Raw genomic sequence first — 16,323 nt, 5'->3', positions numbered from 1 at the left:
ATTATTATGCTTTCAGGCTGGAAACTGTGTGCCTATTGCTGCCCCTTTGCTTCTAAGAGAATGACTGACAAGGGCTGGAGCACAGAAGCTTTTCTTAGCGCTGGTCTGATCTTTGGCATGTTGAGGGCTAGGAATGTTCTGTCTTTTCTCCACACTAGTCTTAAATCCACAGCAATGTTCGTTACTTGTTGATTGGGGCACACATGCTTGAGTCCAACCACCCTCCTGGTCTCCCTCCTCGTAGAAGATTAATGTTTTAGAAAGAACCCTTCTAGAAAGACCATCTGTTGCCTATTCAGAGTGCTGGTTTTGACCTACGAAGCCTTCAACAGCTCAGGACCGCAATATTTCAAGGCCCGCCTCTTTCCATATGAACCGGTCCGGACCATGCAACTAACACCAGAGACTTTCTTTGTGTGCCTTCTTCATGAGAGGTCCGGGGGGGTGGCAACACAAGAATAGGCCCCCCCTCTTTTTTGCAGTGGCTCCCTGCTTGTGGAATGCTCTCCCCAAAGAGGCTTCATTACATATCTTTAGGCAGCAGGCAAAAACATTTCTCTTCTCCCAGGCCATAGGCTAATTAAACCATCTTATGGCCTTCTAAGAGGGATGCGGGTGGCACTGTGGGTTAAACCACAGAGCCTAGGACTTGCTGATCAGAAGGTCGGCGGTTCGAATCCCTGCAAGGGGGTGAGCTCCCGTTGCTCGGTCCCTGCTCCTGCCAACCTAGCAGTTCAAAAGCACGTCAAAGTGCAAGTAGATAAATAGGTACCACTCCGGTGGGAAGGTAAACGGCATTTCCATGCGCTGCTCTGGTTCTCCAGAAAGCGGCTTAGTCATGCTGGCCACATGACCTGGAAGCTGTACGCCGGCTCCCTCGGCCAGTAAAGTGAGATGAGCGCCGCAACCCCAGAGTCGGTCATGACTGGACCTAATGGTCAGGGGTCCCTTTACCTTTACCTTTTATGGCCTTCTAAACTTTGTGTGGGGTTGTTGTTTTTGTTTATTACTATGGCATTTTTGTTTGTTTTTGTTGGTTACTATGGCATTTTTGTATTTTTATATTGTAAACCACCCTATGGTACGAGGATGAAGGGCGGTATAGAAATCAACAACAACAACAACAACAACAGAATCTTCCCTGTTGACTGCCTTGCCATGTGCTGCTGCTTTTATCATGGTGCCCATATAAATTCACAAGAGAACAGTTTAGAACAGAAAACTTTTTCTGAGATTTATATTTTGCTGCTTACTTAATTATGCTTACATGTCAGAAAATGTCCTCTCACCCCTTGCTTTGCCTAACATCTTCCGCGATGAAGAGTTGTGGAGAGCTCAAAGGTTTTTCACATTTTTTGTAACGTTGGTCAGACTTGGTTTTTGAATTAAAGCTTGAAATGAAAGCTATTGAGTACAATCCTTGCAAACGGCTTTTAAAGATCCCAGACAAGGCCTTCAGATGTTCTTCTATCAAATTTGTTTAATCTGCGAATGATTTCTTTATTTTTCAATAATTTTCTCTTAGCGTGTGATTTTTGCAGCTTATAAGGAATAATGATATTTGTATTTAAAAAAACAACAACATTGTAATTGAACTTTCTAGCTATATAAGACATGCGCTGACTGTGGCTGATGGGACTTGTAGTTCAAAACATCTGAAGCCTACCAGGCTGGCAAGCGTGTATATAAAAACAGGGTAGGACAGAAAGGAGATTGATAAAATACACCAGTAACATTTGCATTCAAGGCTTAGGTTCTGGCTAATCAAATTGATGCTATATTTTTATCTTACCTTTTATTAACCTTGCAGCCGTGAAATATTTTCACCTTAAAACTTCTGAAACGCGCTGTGTTTCATGGCCCGCTCATTATTCTACAATCCCGGCAAGGGGTTGTACCACAAAATGTGTGTTAAACTTGCCCTCACATCATTAGCGATCAATATAATTGGACTCAAGCCCAGTTCAGACATATAAGGGCTGAGGTGAGCCAGAATAGCACTTGGCCTATTATCAATAAAGCACTTTTCTGTCTTTGCAACATTATGGCTATTATACTCCATTCCCTTTGCTGTACAATAGAAGACTCTTAATTTGGGCCCACTGCTAAGCAGCTTATTGTCCTCCCAGAGAGAATGGGACACTTAATAAAGTCTAAAAAGACTTGGACTAAAATAGGTAGCAGTGCTGAATAGAGACTCAACGTGGCACTCATTAACATCCATCATTGCCACTTTCTTTATTTAAAAGATGGAGGGCTCAGAGCATTACACCTTTTAAACACCTGGTTAAGTGCCACTTAACTCCGTGACACCATCAGAAAGTTTGGCGATGGTTTGCTTGTTAAGCAGCGCTGTCTGAAACTTACTGTTATTTGCCTAACAATTCTCAATGGGATCCTTTTAATCAAATAGCTGTCTCAGCTTAGCACCAGTAGCCAGACAAATTATTTAGATAGGGCCTATCTGGCAAGAATTTATGAAGCCAGTTGTTTGAACCTGCTGGAAAGGGTGCTTGTTGCATTTTAGTCTTCCAAGCAAAGGACCGCGTTTTGCGTGACATTTTTCTTCCAGAGATTCTTCTGCGCAAGAACAAGCACCGCCCCCCTCCCCCACGGAAAAAGCCCCATGTAAAAAAACACTGTGCTGTAAGTTTTCATATGATAGGCAGCCTCTTATGTGTAATTGTAGCTAACGAGCTGTTCATGTATGCATTGTAGTGTACATTATTAAAGTTAAAGGGACCCCTGACCATTAGGTCCAGTCGTTACCGACTCTGGGGTTGCGGCGCTCATCTCGCTTTATTGGCCGAGGGAGCCGGAGTACAGCTTCCGGGTCATGTGGCCAGCATGACTAAGCTGCTTCTGGCAAATCAGAGCAGCACACGGAAACGCCGTTTACCTTCCCCCCTATTTATCTACTTGCACTTTGACGTGCTTTCGAACTGCTAGGTTGGCAGGAGCAGGGACCGAGCAACGGGAGCTCACCCCGTCGTGGGGATTCGAACCGCCGACCTTCTGATCGGCAAGTCCTAGGCTCTGTGGTTTAACCCACAGCACCACCCGCGTCCCAGTGTACATTATTATTTGTTCACTAAATGAAATGGCAGAGAAAGAGAGAAGAAAATGTGCTGCATTGGACTTTATTAGATTCTGAAATGGCAAGGTTCAGCTACAGCTCTAACTAAGCATAGGGAGAAAAGTTTAAGTTTTAAGATTATTACTTTTAAAGTCATGTATACTGGCTTTCCTCAAATGTTTTCAGGGTGAAATAGGCAGAGCAACCCATTTTGTCCTCTGAACCCAATGAAAGAGGTGAAGCTGAGATTGTAAGTTTTATGGCTCAGACGGCATTTGAACCCCAGTCTCCCTGATGAATATTGAGTTCTGCCCACTACACTAAACTGATTTTACTTAGAAATGGTATTCCCGCATTCCAGAAGAATGTTTTAAGTTTAACCTCTAGGTACATGGTTCCTCTTTCATAAAACAACCAACAGCAACTGTGGGATAGTTATTCGTGCCTTGCCATTATTCTAAATGGCATTTTGAACCTTCCTATGTCAAGGGGGGAAAGAACTGTGCAAACTTCCATTCATGAAACAGTGCTGCAGTTGTAGACAAGCTCCAGTTGCTGTCTCCTTGCTTCTGGTGTCAAAAAAGAATAATCTGAGGAGCAGGCCTGCTCATTCCTTTCCATCAAATCAGAATCTGTATCCCTGTGGGGGGTACTGTGTATATGGCAGCAAGCATTGCACATTACAGTGCAAATGAGCTGGACTGCACACACAAACACGGATGAACAGCTTTTGGGGAGTGTATGAACCATGTCCAGAAAGTTAAGCATTCTACACGTAGCTTAAGTTGTATCCCAAAACATATGTGTGACCTGATCCTAGCCATATCTATTTGTAAAGCAATCTCATTGGTTTCAATTAGAATTCCTAGCAAGAAAGTATACTTTGGTCTCTGTCCGTACTCTTTGACAGAGGGATTTAATTGTGTTATTCATAGGACCTGATTAGATGTAAAATTTTGTTTGTTACTAGTTATAATCTGAAAATTGTAGAGCTCATTTTGAAGTTCCAGCCTAATGAATCTGAGATGCTAAGTATGGGAGTTAAAAACCAGACTAACATTATGTACTGAAAATACATCTCTTTCCAAACCAGGGCTTAAAATAAACCACAGATTTCTCTGCAGTATAATCAGCTGATAGTGATATAACCTAGAATATCTTTTTAGTTTCCATAGGAACAGATGATAGAATGTTTGAGTCTAGGTTGAATAATTTTTTTTGGGGGGGGGGATCCTTGCTTATCCATGTTTCTGTATTGTTGAAATCTAAAAAAAATGTGCCCTGTTTGCAGACCAGACAGAGGTCCTGAATTTTAGCTTGGGGAGAATAGGGCTTCAAAAACTACAAATCATTTTCCTTTAGAAATTGATTTTTCTTATTAACTTAGCACACATTACTTGTAGATCATCTGTGAAGGCTGGTGTAGATTTGGCTATACTGTCACATCAAACTGCATTTGAAACTCAATGAAACACATGGTTCTGTGATACTTTATCGGAGGAAGTTAATTAATTGAATGGTCATTATTTAGGTCTTTTTAGGGAGAATCAAATAGATAAGGGGAGTTTAGGAAGGCCTTTATGATTGTCCTTTCTCAGTCTCTCCACATGCCTTTTCACTATCCGTAGCTCCATCAAAATTCTAGACTAAAATCAGAGCCCATGGTCTTTTAAACAGTTTCCAGTTATTTCTGAGGGAAGGGAAGAAAATGTTCCACAGGTAAACCAACCAAAGGCATGCTTTGAATGCATATGATGCAGCAAGCTTGTGAAAGCCAAGCAAGTTTGGATGTGGACATTGCTCGGATGATAATCCTCATGTGTTGCCTTGTAGTTCCTGGAGGAAGGGCAGGTAACAAATTCAAGTAATACATAAAAAAGTGCCCTGTTTTAACAGACCAAGAGTCTATGGGCTCCTGCAGGACTTTGGAATAATTCTTAGTTTTGTTTTGGTGTGTGCAGTAATATAACTTAAAAACACAGCAGCGGGGGAAATCTACTCCAGTACTCTTGCAGTAATATAAATATGAAACAGAATATATGATACAGGCAAAATAATATGCGAAGTTATTTTCCCCACCCTGTTTTTTAGAAGTTTCTGGGAATCCCAGTTCTTTTAAGTTTTTGGTACTTTCCATTTCCCATTTATTTGAATTGGATAAATTGAACCCTTGACAGCTTAGGAAGTTTAAAAAATAAAAATTGAAATGGGGGTGAGCAGTGTGATGAAACAATATAGGACAACTAACTCATAATGGTTGAGAAACATATAAAGTGTGGTTTAGGTTGGCTAAGAAGTTTTATGAATATTTCAAGTAGCTGCTACGGTCGACAGCAACCACAGCTCGTGAGAGTTAAAAACCTTTTAAGTATGATCAGCATTATTTTATCGTAATTAGCTATACGTTCCTGTATGGATAATCCGTATTACAAAAAATATATATTTAACTTTTAAAACTCAGAATACCACATTTTAATATATTTATACCACTGACGTTTACTGCTAGTTCTTTCTAGTACTAGCATTTAAGAAGAGCAGTGATTTCTCACGTTTCTCTATAGCCACGTGTATTAAACTGCATCATGCAGCTCTAACAACCAAATATTTTCAGTAATTAAAAGACAAAATGTGTTTGGTCCCATGAGTCACAGCAGGCTTCCTTAATGTCCACCTCTGCATAATCACCAGACAAGGCTTAAAACCTTGTCTGGTTAAAATAAAATATGATCCCCTGTTAATAGCAATTGCATTACAATGAACCAGTTAAAAACCTTGTTAAATATCTGAATTATATATTCCCTAGAAGCAAATGGTGACAGGACCGTTCGGGCAGAAAAAGAGTAAGCTACCTGCAAGCATTAATAACCATGCCTTTTATTGGAAGATGCCAACCTTAACAAACATTAACCTTTGGGCTCTTGAAAAATCTTTACTCACTTAAAAATTGGTTATACTTAAGGGGAAAGTAAATTGCCTACAGTAGTTATTAAATGAGACATGAGACAAGCGAGTGTTTATCGCTTTCCTTTAAGTATTGGGACTGTACTTCTTGGAAAACGTTGTAAAAGAGCTGTGCCATAGAAGAAGAACCAAAGATAAAAATAGTTCCTGATATACAGTGGTGCCCCGCAAGACGAAATTAATTCGTTCCGCAATTTTTGTCGTCTAGCGAATTTTTCGTCTTGCGAATCACGAAATCCCATAGGAATGCATTGAAAATCAATTAATGCGTTCCTATGGTCAAAAAAAGTCCAAACAAAGCCAAATTTGGTACAACAACAGTTTATTAACTGCTCTTTAAAGTCACACATACTGTAAAGAGCAGTTCAAAAATTTAAGGGAAAATAAATTAACTTTATAAACAAAACATGTCTTTGTTTTTAGACAAAGAAAAAAAAGTCGCGAGACGTTTTCGTCTTGCGAAGCAAGCCCATAGGGAAATTCGTCTTGCGAGGCAAATCGAAAACGGAAAAACCTTTTGTCTAGCGAGTTTTTTGTCTTGCGAGGCATTCGTCTTGCGAGGTACCACTGTATATATATTAGATTCTTTTCATTACTGCGTAGTTTAAAGACACTTTAGCCTTAGCCACACTGACTGACTCATTTGTGGGTGCCTCAACATTGTGAGGGTAACTCTACATCACTTAGAAACATGAAATTGGGTGTGTACATCGCCCCAAATGCCCTGGTTGCTATAGAAGTATCAAAAGGTGTTTTGCATCTCACATTTGGAATGAGAAATGCACAGTTGTATCCCAGAATGGTTAAGGTATTTCTATACCAGCTGGGGAAAAAAGAAAATGAAAAAAGATGGCATGCCGTCATGGAGCAAACCCAACTTGTAGAAAATGGAATTTCCATGAAATCACCACCCTGAGAATTTGTTAGCTGCCTCTGGGCTAGAAAACATACCAACTCTGAAGGTTTCCTCAAAGCTATGGAACCAGCTATTGAGCCATGTACAGGCGGAAGGCTTTGGTGCTTATAGTGACAGATGTGTGTGGCATGCCTATGAAAAGACCCTTTTAAATAAATTTCCATGCAGTTGTGTCTCGGGGCTTCCTGAAGACAAATTAGGAATTATTGTTGTTGTTGTTGTTGTTGTCGTCGTCATCATCATCATCATATTTATTTATTCCCTGCCTTTTCCCCTGATGGGACTCAAAGCTAAACCACTAGTGATTTTTAAAATCCACCATGAAAATGCAATTAAATATTGATAGGATTATTATTATTTATAAAATTTATATACCGCCCTTCATATATAGATTTCTGGGCATAAAAGTACAAGATTAAAACACAAAATACATAATAAAACAAAAACAAACCAATAAACCCCCCTTCCACATACGATATACATATATGAAAATCTGTTTAAAACGTACCCAAAATTACAATACAGTATGGCAGCACCCTTTCATTAAAAGCAGTCAGTTTCCAAAAGCCTGTTGGAACAAGAAGGTTTTCATCTGCCTAAGGAAGGACAACAAGGAGGGAGCCAGTCTTGCTTCTCCAGGAAGGGAGTTCCAGAGTTTGGGAGCAGTCACTGAGAAGGCCCTCTCCTGCGTCTCTAGCAAGCATGCCTATGAGGGTGGCAGGACTAAGAGAAGATATCAAAACCCGAGCAGATTCGTTGGAGCCACTACAGTCTTTCATATAGCTTGGACCTAAGCAGAGGATATTTTCCATTAGCTGAGCTGTATTTATTTTTTGTAATGCAAAACTCTGAAAGTGTGCAGACTTTCATATCAGCTTACAGCATTGTCTAGTTCGTGGGTAGGCAGACTAAGGCCCGGGGGCTGGATCCGGCCCAATCGCCTTCTAAATCCGGCCTGCGGACGGTCCAGGAGTCAGCGGGTTTTTACATGAGTAGAATGTGTCCTTTTATTTAAAATTCATCTCTGGGTTATTTGTGGGGCATAGGAATTTGTTTATTTTTTATTTTCTCACAATATAGTCCGGCCCCCCACAAGGTCTGAGGGACGGACAGTGGAAAAGATTGCTGACCCCTGGTCTAGTTCAACGTTTTGGCATGAAAATAGGGACTTTTAGTCTAAAGTATTTCCCCCCAAGACCCCCTGGGGTTGCACCCCTCGCTTTCTTCCTAGTGACAGTGATATTGTCATGCGGCAATGCAACTGTTACATTGCCAGAACTGGTTATGTGACGGTGCCCCTGTTGCTAGGAAAAGAAGATTGATTTGAATTGAGCAAGTGCCGCTGGAACTGTGAAGAGCAGGCTGTCTGAATGACAGGTGGAGGGGCATGGGTTGTTCAGGGAGCTTCTCTCTGCAGTTGCCATGTCCACCATGGGGAAAAAACCCAGCCTCCCTCCAGGTTGCCGAAGAGGGGAGAAAATCAGTTTGCAAGCTACCCTTCCCTAATTTGGCTCAGCTCTAGAGAAAACATAGTTTGAAGCACTCTTATTTCAGGAGTAAGTTGTCCATACTCATTGCTAAAATTCCTAGTGAGTCAGACTCTGCCTCTGGCTATGCTGTCTGCTAAGCTTCATAGCCTTTGGTGCAAAAGATCTTTTGAGTTTCAACTGTGAACCATCTGAAAGGGAAATCCTTAAGGTGATCATCTTTGAAGATGTGAGGCTGACTTCACTTTAATTACTGAAGGTATGAAGCATGCCAGGTGTTACAGTGACACCTCGGGTTAAGTACTTAATTCGTTCTGGAGGTTCGTTCTTAACCTGAAACTGTTCTTAACCTGAAGCACCATTTTAGCTAATGGGGCCTCCTGCTGCCGCCGCGCTGCTGGAGCACAATTTCTGTTCTCATCCTGAAGCAAAGTTCTTAACCTGAAGCACTGTTTCTGGGTTAGCGGAGTCTGTAACCTGAAGCGTATGTAACCTGAAGCGTATGTAACCCGAGGTACCACTGTACTCACAAGTACCAGGCTTCTCCAGCTCAACAGCTTCTACTATTTTATTGTTGTTAGCCGCCCTGAGCCCGGCTTCGTGTGGGGATGGCGGGATATAAATAAAATTATTTATTATTATTATTATTATTCTAAATAATCTTGGGTGTGAGAAATGGGTGCCCCATACATTTGGTTTTTCACAAGAGCTGCTCAGCTTCAGCTTCCTGGCACTCTGATTCTTCAGTTGCTTTTCTCTCAGCTGCTGCTGCTGCTGTCCAAGTTTTGCCTTGGGCCTCTTTGAAAAATGGTAGCAAATCTTTTTGATATTTGGGTTATAACTGGCATCTTCCTAGCGAGATGAGGATGGTGGGAAGCCTTATTGGGCCCTGGGGGGCCGTAAATGAGAAAGAGCTTTCTCCCCTTCCTAGGTTTTATTGTTTCTGTTGATTTGGGGATATTGAGCCATGCAGGCAATGAACATGATGGGATGGGGATGTCCCTGCCATATTGGTCACAAGGTGGGAGAGATGGAATTGGGGGGTGTAACAACATGGGTAAGAGGAAGATTGATTATGCCTTTTGGGCCTTCGTTGAGTTTCCAATCTGTCCTTCACCTACCGGTGCTAATCTTGAGTGCCAGATCAGTTTTAAAAACCTCCCTTATCCATGATTTGATTCTCAATGAGGGAGCTGGTCTGATATGTATTACTGGAAACTGGATGGGTGGTATCAGGCTTTTCCAACCAAGCTGTCCTGGGTACCAGTCAATAATAGCAAAGACTTGAGGGTCAGGGAGGGGGCTGCTGTGGACTACAGGAAGTCCCTCTTCAGGCTTCCTATCCATTTGAGTGCCGGTGCGGAGCGCTAGCAGGAGTGCTGAGAAGCAAAGTTCTCTCCATCGGCTCTGCTGTGAAAGGCCAGCCCCCCCCCAACTGTCATCTGGGGGCAGCTATTCCATCAGATGCAGCCCTGAGCCAACAACTGCTGATTCCTAATCCAAGATGCCAACAGTTTTCGCATTGCTGTTTTTTTTTTAAAAAAAAATTTGATTCATGTAGCCAGAGGGTTCTGTTAATCCTAAGAGTTTTGTGAAAGGTGGCAAATGTTTCAAGATAGGGTATGGAATTTACTTTACCGAGAACAGATTGCAGTGCCCGTGGCAGAACTGGCATTGGTTAACCACAGCTGCCCATATTATTATATGAGGGGATTCACATTGAGCTGGTAGGCTTTTTGTGTTCCCTTACATTAGGGGAAAGAAATCACTGTTTCAGACATCGCATGCAGTAGATTGACAGCATCCTGGCACTGACTTGTCATTGCATACTGTTCTCTGCTCCCCCCCGATCTGTTCTGACTTTGCACTTAAAAACATCTGTCAGAAGAAAAACATTATTTGGCATGGGCGCATCAACTGTTTGTCCACGTATTCCCTGGACATGAAAAATGTATTACCACTTCAGATCCCTCATTGCTATATATTCCAAGCATGTCTCCAAATCAGATAAATGCTGCCACAACTGAAATCTTAAAAATTGTGGGATTGGAGAAATTGGGCTTTCTTGCAGAGGGGCTCAGAAATTATAACTCTGTGCTCTGATCAGTGGGGGCCTGGGGCTTCTTTCAATTGCTGTAGGTCTGTTGTTGTTTAGTCGTGTCCGACTCCTCGTGACCCCCTGGACCAGAGCACACCAGGCACTCCTGTCTTCCACTGCCTCCCGCAGTTTGGTCAAACTCATGCAGGTAGCTTCGAGAACACTGTCCAACCATCTCATCCTCTGTCGTCCCCTTCTCCTTGTGCCCTCCATCTTTCCCAACATCAGGGTCTTTTCCAGGGAGTCTTTTCTTCTCATGAGGTGGCCAAAGTCTTGGAGCCTCAGCTTCAGGATCTGTCCTTCCAGTGAGCACTCAGGGCTGATTTCCTTCAGAATGGAGAGGTTTGATCTTCTTGCAGTCCATGGGACTCTCAAGAGTCTCCTCCAGCACCATAATTCAAAAGCATGAATTCTTCGGCGATCAGCCTTCTTTATAGTCCAGCTTCCACCTCCATACATCGCTACTGGGAAAACCATAGCTTTTACTATACGGGCCTTTGTTGGCAAGGTGATGTCCCTGCTTTTTAAGATGCTATCTAGGTTAGAGTCAGGTAATGGGAGGAGGGCAGATCTCATCTCCCTACTTGCTTGTTTTGTTTGTTTCATCACTTCATATACCTAACATTGTGGTTTCTAAATAAAGTACAATGACGTTGCAAAAAAATGAAAACATTAAATTAAATTATCTTAACATCAGAAAAACTTGCTCTAAATGCCTGCTAAAATAAGTGTCTTCGCTAAACACCGGAAACTCAACAGGAAGTGGGCATCTTCTGGAACAGGCCCATTAACAACCATGCTGTGCCAGACAATTGTAATCAAGCCTTGGGTTCATTTCCCAGTGACTTCAGAAATTATAACCATAAGCATATTATATGATGGATGTCAGGGTATTCCATGAAATGGTCCACTATGTCGGGGTGGCCAACTCCCAAGAGACTGCGATCTACTCACAGAGTTAAAAACTGGCAGTGATCTACCCCATTTTTGGGGGTTCAGGTCAAAATTGTTGAGTTTTTTTAGGAAGGAGGAAGGTCCATTTTTAGGGGTTCAGGTCATACTTAGTGAGCTTTTTTTTTTTTACAGAAAAAGAAAAGCGCCCTTTTTGGGGGGTGCAGGGCTAAAATGTTTAGCTTTTTTAGGGGAGTCAAAGTTGTTGAGTGATCTACCAGTGATCTACCACAGACGTCCAGTGATCTACCGGTAGATCTACCTGTTGGACGTGCCTGCACTATGTGATACCAATTTTATCCTATGCGTCACAAAAACAATCTTCTAAGCCAAAATCAGGTATGATGATTTGGAAGTAGTTTCTGGTTCAGAGGACGCAAACAAACCATCATTTTTCATTTGGATTTAGCAGCAAATTTTGCCAAGTGCTAAACAACAAACTAAGAAGGAGGTCACTTGCACATACAAGGACAAGAAAGGGACGACTGTAGCTTATTTCCAGTCTTCCAAATGATGGTTCAGAAGATTGTCTGAAGTGAACATACTTACCTTAGAATTTACACCCTTCCGTGTTCCATTACGTAAATCTCTCACTGAGTTATCAAAAGCAACAGTTTCTTGTAGCACTCTATAAAGAGTAAAAATTCATAAAGTTATAAGCTGATCAATCGGTCATCTTTTTCCTATGCTCCACCATGTACACTGAAGAACATCCCAGGTAATAACCTCTAAAAACATTAAACAAAGACCTAAAACCATGGAAAAGAAAGTGTGTGTGTGTGTGTGTGTGTGTGTGTGTGATATCATACAGTTAAAAACCAGTTTGTACTCTATTTAATACAACAAATACCACAGGTACTGATATACCGTATTTTTCGCCCTATAGGATGCACTTTTCCCCCTCCAAAAATGAAGGGGAAATGTGTTTGCATCCTATGGGGCGAATGCAGGCTTTCGCTGAAGCCTGGAGAGCGAGGGGGGTCGGTGCTTCAGGAAGCTATCCACAAGCCGTGGGAGAGCTGTGCGAAGTCCCACAACTCTCCCACGGCTTTTGGAGAGCTGCCTGTTCTGGGGGCTGGGGTCGGGAGAAGCTCGGGCTTCCCCCGCCCCAGCCCCCCGCCTGGGGGGGGGAATAATTTTTTTTCTTTATTCCCCTCCCCCCCAAAAAACCTAGGTGCGCCCTATGGGCCGGTGCGCCCTATGGGCCAAAAAATACGGTAAATAAAATAAAATTGTAAGTAAGCAAAATTGAAGGCTTGGTGATTTAAAAGAGAGATAAAAAGTCTACGTAGATCCAGTAGTTAAGAATAACTGCCATGTTTTGTAGGCTGTTGTGCAAAATTTTGCAACTAGTTTTGCAGTCTCTGGTTTTCAGTCTTCTAGAATTTTGGACATTCTTCTAAGCCATGGGTAGGCAAACTAAGGCCCAGGGGCTGGATCTGGCCCAATCGCCTTCTAAATCTGGCCTGCGGACGGTCTGGGAATCAGCGTGTTTTTACATGAGTAGAATGTGTGCTTTTATTTAAAATGCACCTCTAGGTTATTTGTTTTTGGTTTTTCCCCCTTTCAAAATATAGTCCGGCCCCCCACAAGGCCTGAGGTACAGTGGACCTGCTGAAAAAGTTTAATAGAAGTTTAATAGAAACCGCATCTCTTTTCCTCTTTTAATCTAGTAGCCATCTAATAAAGCAAAACAAATATATCTGAGTTCCTCTACAAAGATGTACAAGTTTGACGGCCAAATATTTCTGTGAGTGTTAGCCTTAAATGTCCAGGTTGCACTAAGTGGATTCTAAACATTGTCTTAAGTAGTGTTCTGATCATTCCCAAATGTATGAACTATTCCATATCTAGAAAGGTGAAGCCCGGGGGGGGGGAGGCTGGGGAATTTTCAGGTCCCCCTCCGCTGCCCTTACAACCCTTCTCTATCCTCATCTATGTTAGATAGATGTCTGTCCTTATCTATCTTTAAATTACTCCATATTCCTTTGCAGTCACAGGCTTCAGTGAATGCTTTTCTGTTCTAAGGTAAAGGTAAAGGGACCCCTGACCATTAGGTCCAGTCATGACCGACTCTGGGGTTGCGGCACTCATCTCGCTTTATTGGCCGAGGGAGACGGCGTACAGCCAGCATGACTAAGCCGCTTCTGGCGAACCAGAGCAACGCACTGAAACGCCATTTACTTTCCCGCCGAAGCAGTACCTATTTATCTACTTGCACTGGCATGCTTTTGAACTGCTAGGTTGGCAGGAGCAGGGACTGAGCAATGGGAGCTCACCCCGTCGCGGGGATTCGAACCGCCGACCTTCTGATCAGCAAGTCCTAGGCTCTGTGGTTTAACCCACAGCACCACCCGCGTCCCTTTGCAATGTTCTACTAGAGTCTTGAAACCCATGGGGGAAATCTGGGACTTGGAAATTACTCGAGTTCTTTATAAGTTGCAATAGGAGAGGAGTGGACTGCATGTGAACAGCTCGCCCCCTGGCATTTTTGGAAATAATTCCTCCCTGTTTCCCTGCTGATCTTTCGGTGCTTCTGTAGGCACACGCCCCAATTAGGTTTTTCTGTTGTCGTTGCTACAAGTTACATTTTTAAAATAGAAATGGAGAAGGCGAAAGTAGCGACGGTTGCAAGCAAGTACCACAGAAACCTGTCACGACAACAGCATTTCAAATGAAAGAGAATCATGAGCTGTTTAAAAAGTAATGTTGCTTGCCAGATTTTCAGCATCTACTCTGACAGTAGAGCTAGGGGAGGAGGACTGGGATAGGCAGATACTCAGTGAGTACAGTACTTGATCTCACCCCTCCCTCTTTTTCAGCATAATTAAACAAAGAAGTTGGGATTCTGTTTTAACTATGTTAAATTGTCCATATGGCATGTTACAAGTTGGACTTAAATAACTCACTCGGGGAAAACAGGTAATTGACAGCACCATAACTTGTGCCCCCGAGGGCTAGAGATCCGTGAGTTCAGTACAGTGGTGCCTCGCAAGACGAAATTAATCCGTTCTGTGAGTCTCTTCGTCTTGCGGTTTTTTCGTCTTGCGAAGCACGGCTATTAGCGGCTTAGCGGCTATTAATGGCTTAGCGGCTATTAACGGCTTAGCGGCTATTAACGGCTTAGCGGCTATTAACGGCTTAGCGGCTTTAAGAAAAAGGAAACAAACCCGCAAGAACTCGCAAGACGTTTCGTCTTGCGAAGCAAGCCCATAGGGAAATTCGTCTTGCGGAATGACTCAAAAAACGGAAAACTCTTTCGTCTTGCGCGTTTTTCGTCTTGCGAGGCATTCATCTTGCGAGGTACCACTGTACTGGAATTAATCTTCGGTGCATTTCCAGTGTGTTTTACTGGCTCATATACAAAGCATAGAAAATCCAACAATCGTTAGACACGTAGAAAAATGGTGTTCACAAATGTCAGAAAATGCTTTCACGCTCAGCTTCTCTCAAAGCCGTAATCTCCCATATAGTCTTAAGAGCCCAGGTTGTACTATCAAAAGGGTTTGTGATCTAGGCATCTTACAAAGGTTATGGCATTTCCCAAACTACCAGTCTTATGAGCAACCGTTGGGTTCTTAAGGGGTGGCAGGCCACCAAAACTCCTTTCTGGAGCTAGATATTACCTCATAAGGCAGTGATGGCCAAACGTGGCCTTCCAGCTGTTTTGGGACTACAACTCCCATGATCCCTAGCTAACAGGACCAGTGGTCAGGGATGGGCGAGCAGCGGCTGCGCGTGGCCGAGAGGAGGAAGGGGGCACATTTCCAGCAGCCCCTTATTGGAGCAAGTCGCCACTCTGCCTCTGCCGCTGTCGTCGCTGGAGGAGGAGGAACGAGCAGCCTGAAAGCAGCCCCTTTTTTTGCCCACCAGGAGGTTTGTGGTGTGGTGAACCAGCCCACCCCCCAAAAAGCTTGCTGATCCCTGTGGTAGAGGGACAGAGCCTCAGGAGCTAACCTCCATGTTTACATGGACTTGTATAGGAGGAGACAGCTCTTAAGATACTTTACCAAAACCTGTAGTTCAAGCTATCTACTGTTTGTTCTACGTTTTCATCCCACCCAAATAAATAAAACAGAAATGAATAAGACCAGTTCCTACACCCCAGTTTGAGTGGGAATGTCAGCTTGTGTGGGACAGTGAATTGAGAACAACCACGCAGTCATGTGTCGGCCTTCAGTCAACAGCCCAACTGTAAAAGTGCATTTTCATTTGCTTTCATGAATTGATAAGGCCATTTTGCCCTATGTATGTTGGTTAATGTAATCTAAATGAACAATGAGGATTTCATTTGTTTCCCAGTGTTTTTCATTTCTTCTCAGGCTAGTGAGATTCTCCATCCTATTACTCCCAAGCCTTTATGTCACTTTTTCAACAAAAATGGAGAGGCATGGTTTGTATGTCTGTGTAGTAGGTGTCTGTGACTCATAAATTCAAATTTAGAACGAAAGGTTTAGGGAGTGGATAATGGGGCATTTGCAAATACTGGTCTGTTCTTTTCCATGCTACTTAGCAAATACCTCTTCCTGCTTCAGTATTCATGTGTAAGAATTCATTGTTCCCAAAACTCCTTCCATTCCCCCCACTCTACTTTTGTGTTACCTTCCTTTCCTCCCCCACCTGCAAAATAGGTAAGCCTCTCTAGTTTAATCATAACAACATTCATCTGTTTTTGTGATTAAAAATATCAGACAAATCACTGATTTAAAAAAAAATAATTGTTTTAACTATAGTAACTTTAAAAAAAAACTTTTTATTCAATTTAGCAGCTGATTTTCTTGGAGAACTTGTTGGGAAATGCTTGTATATATATTCCATGTCCTAGTCTTGCCCA

At 42.6% G+C, this 16,323-nt stretch overlaps 1 protein-coding gene across 4 annotated transcripts in view; it reads left to right on the top strand.

Moving 5' to 3' along the window:
- Positions 1-16,323, top strand: part of COG5 (component of oligomeric golgi complex 5) — a 156,056-nt gene that overhangs the window by 73,404 nt on the left and 66,329 nt on the right. The window lies entirely within an intron of this gene.

This window comes from Podarcis liolepis, assembly GCF_965112155.1.
Source record: "Podarcis liolepis genome assembly, chromosome: 10".
Taxonomy (NCBI): Eukaryota; Metazoa; Chordata; class Lepidosauria; order Squamata; family Lacertidae; genus Podarcis; species Podarcis liolepis.
The sequence above is the reverse complement of the archived record's forward strand: the minus strand, read 5'-3'. Positions and strand labels throughout refer to the sequence as shown.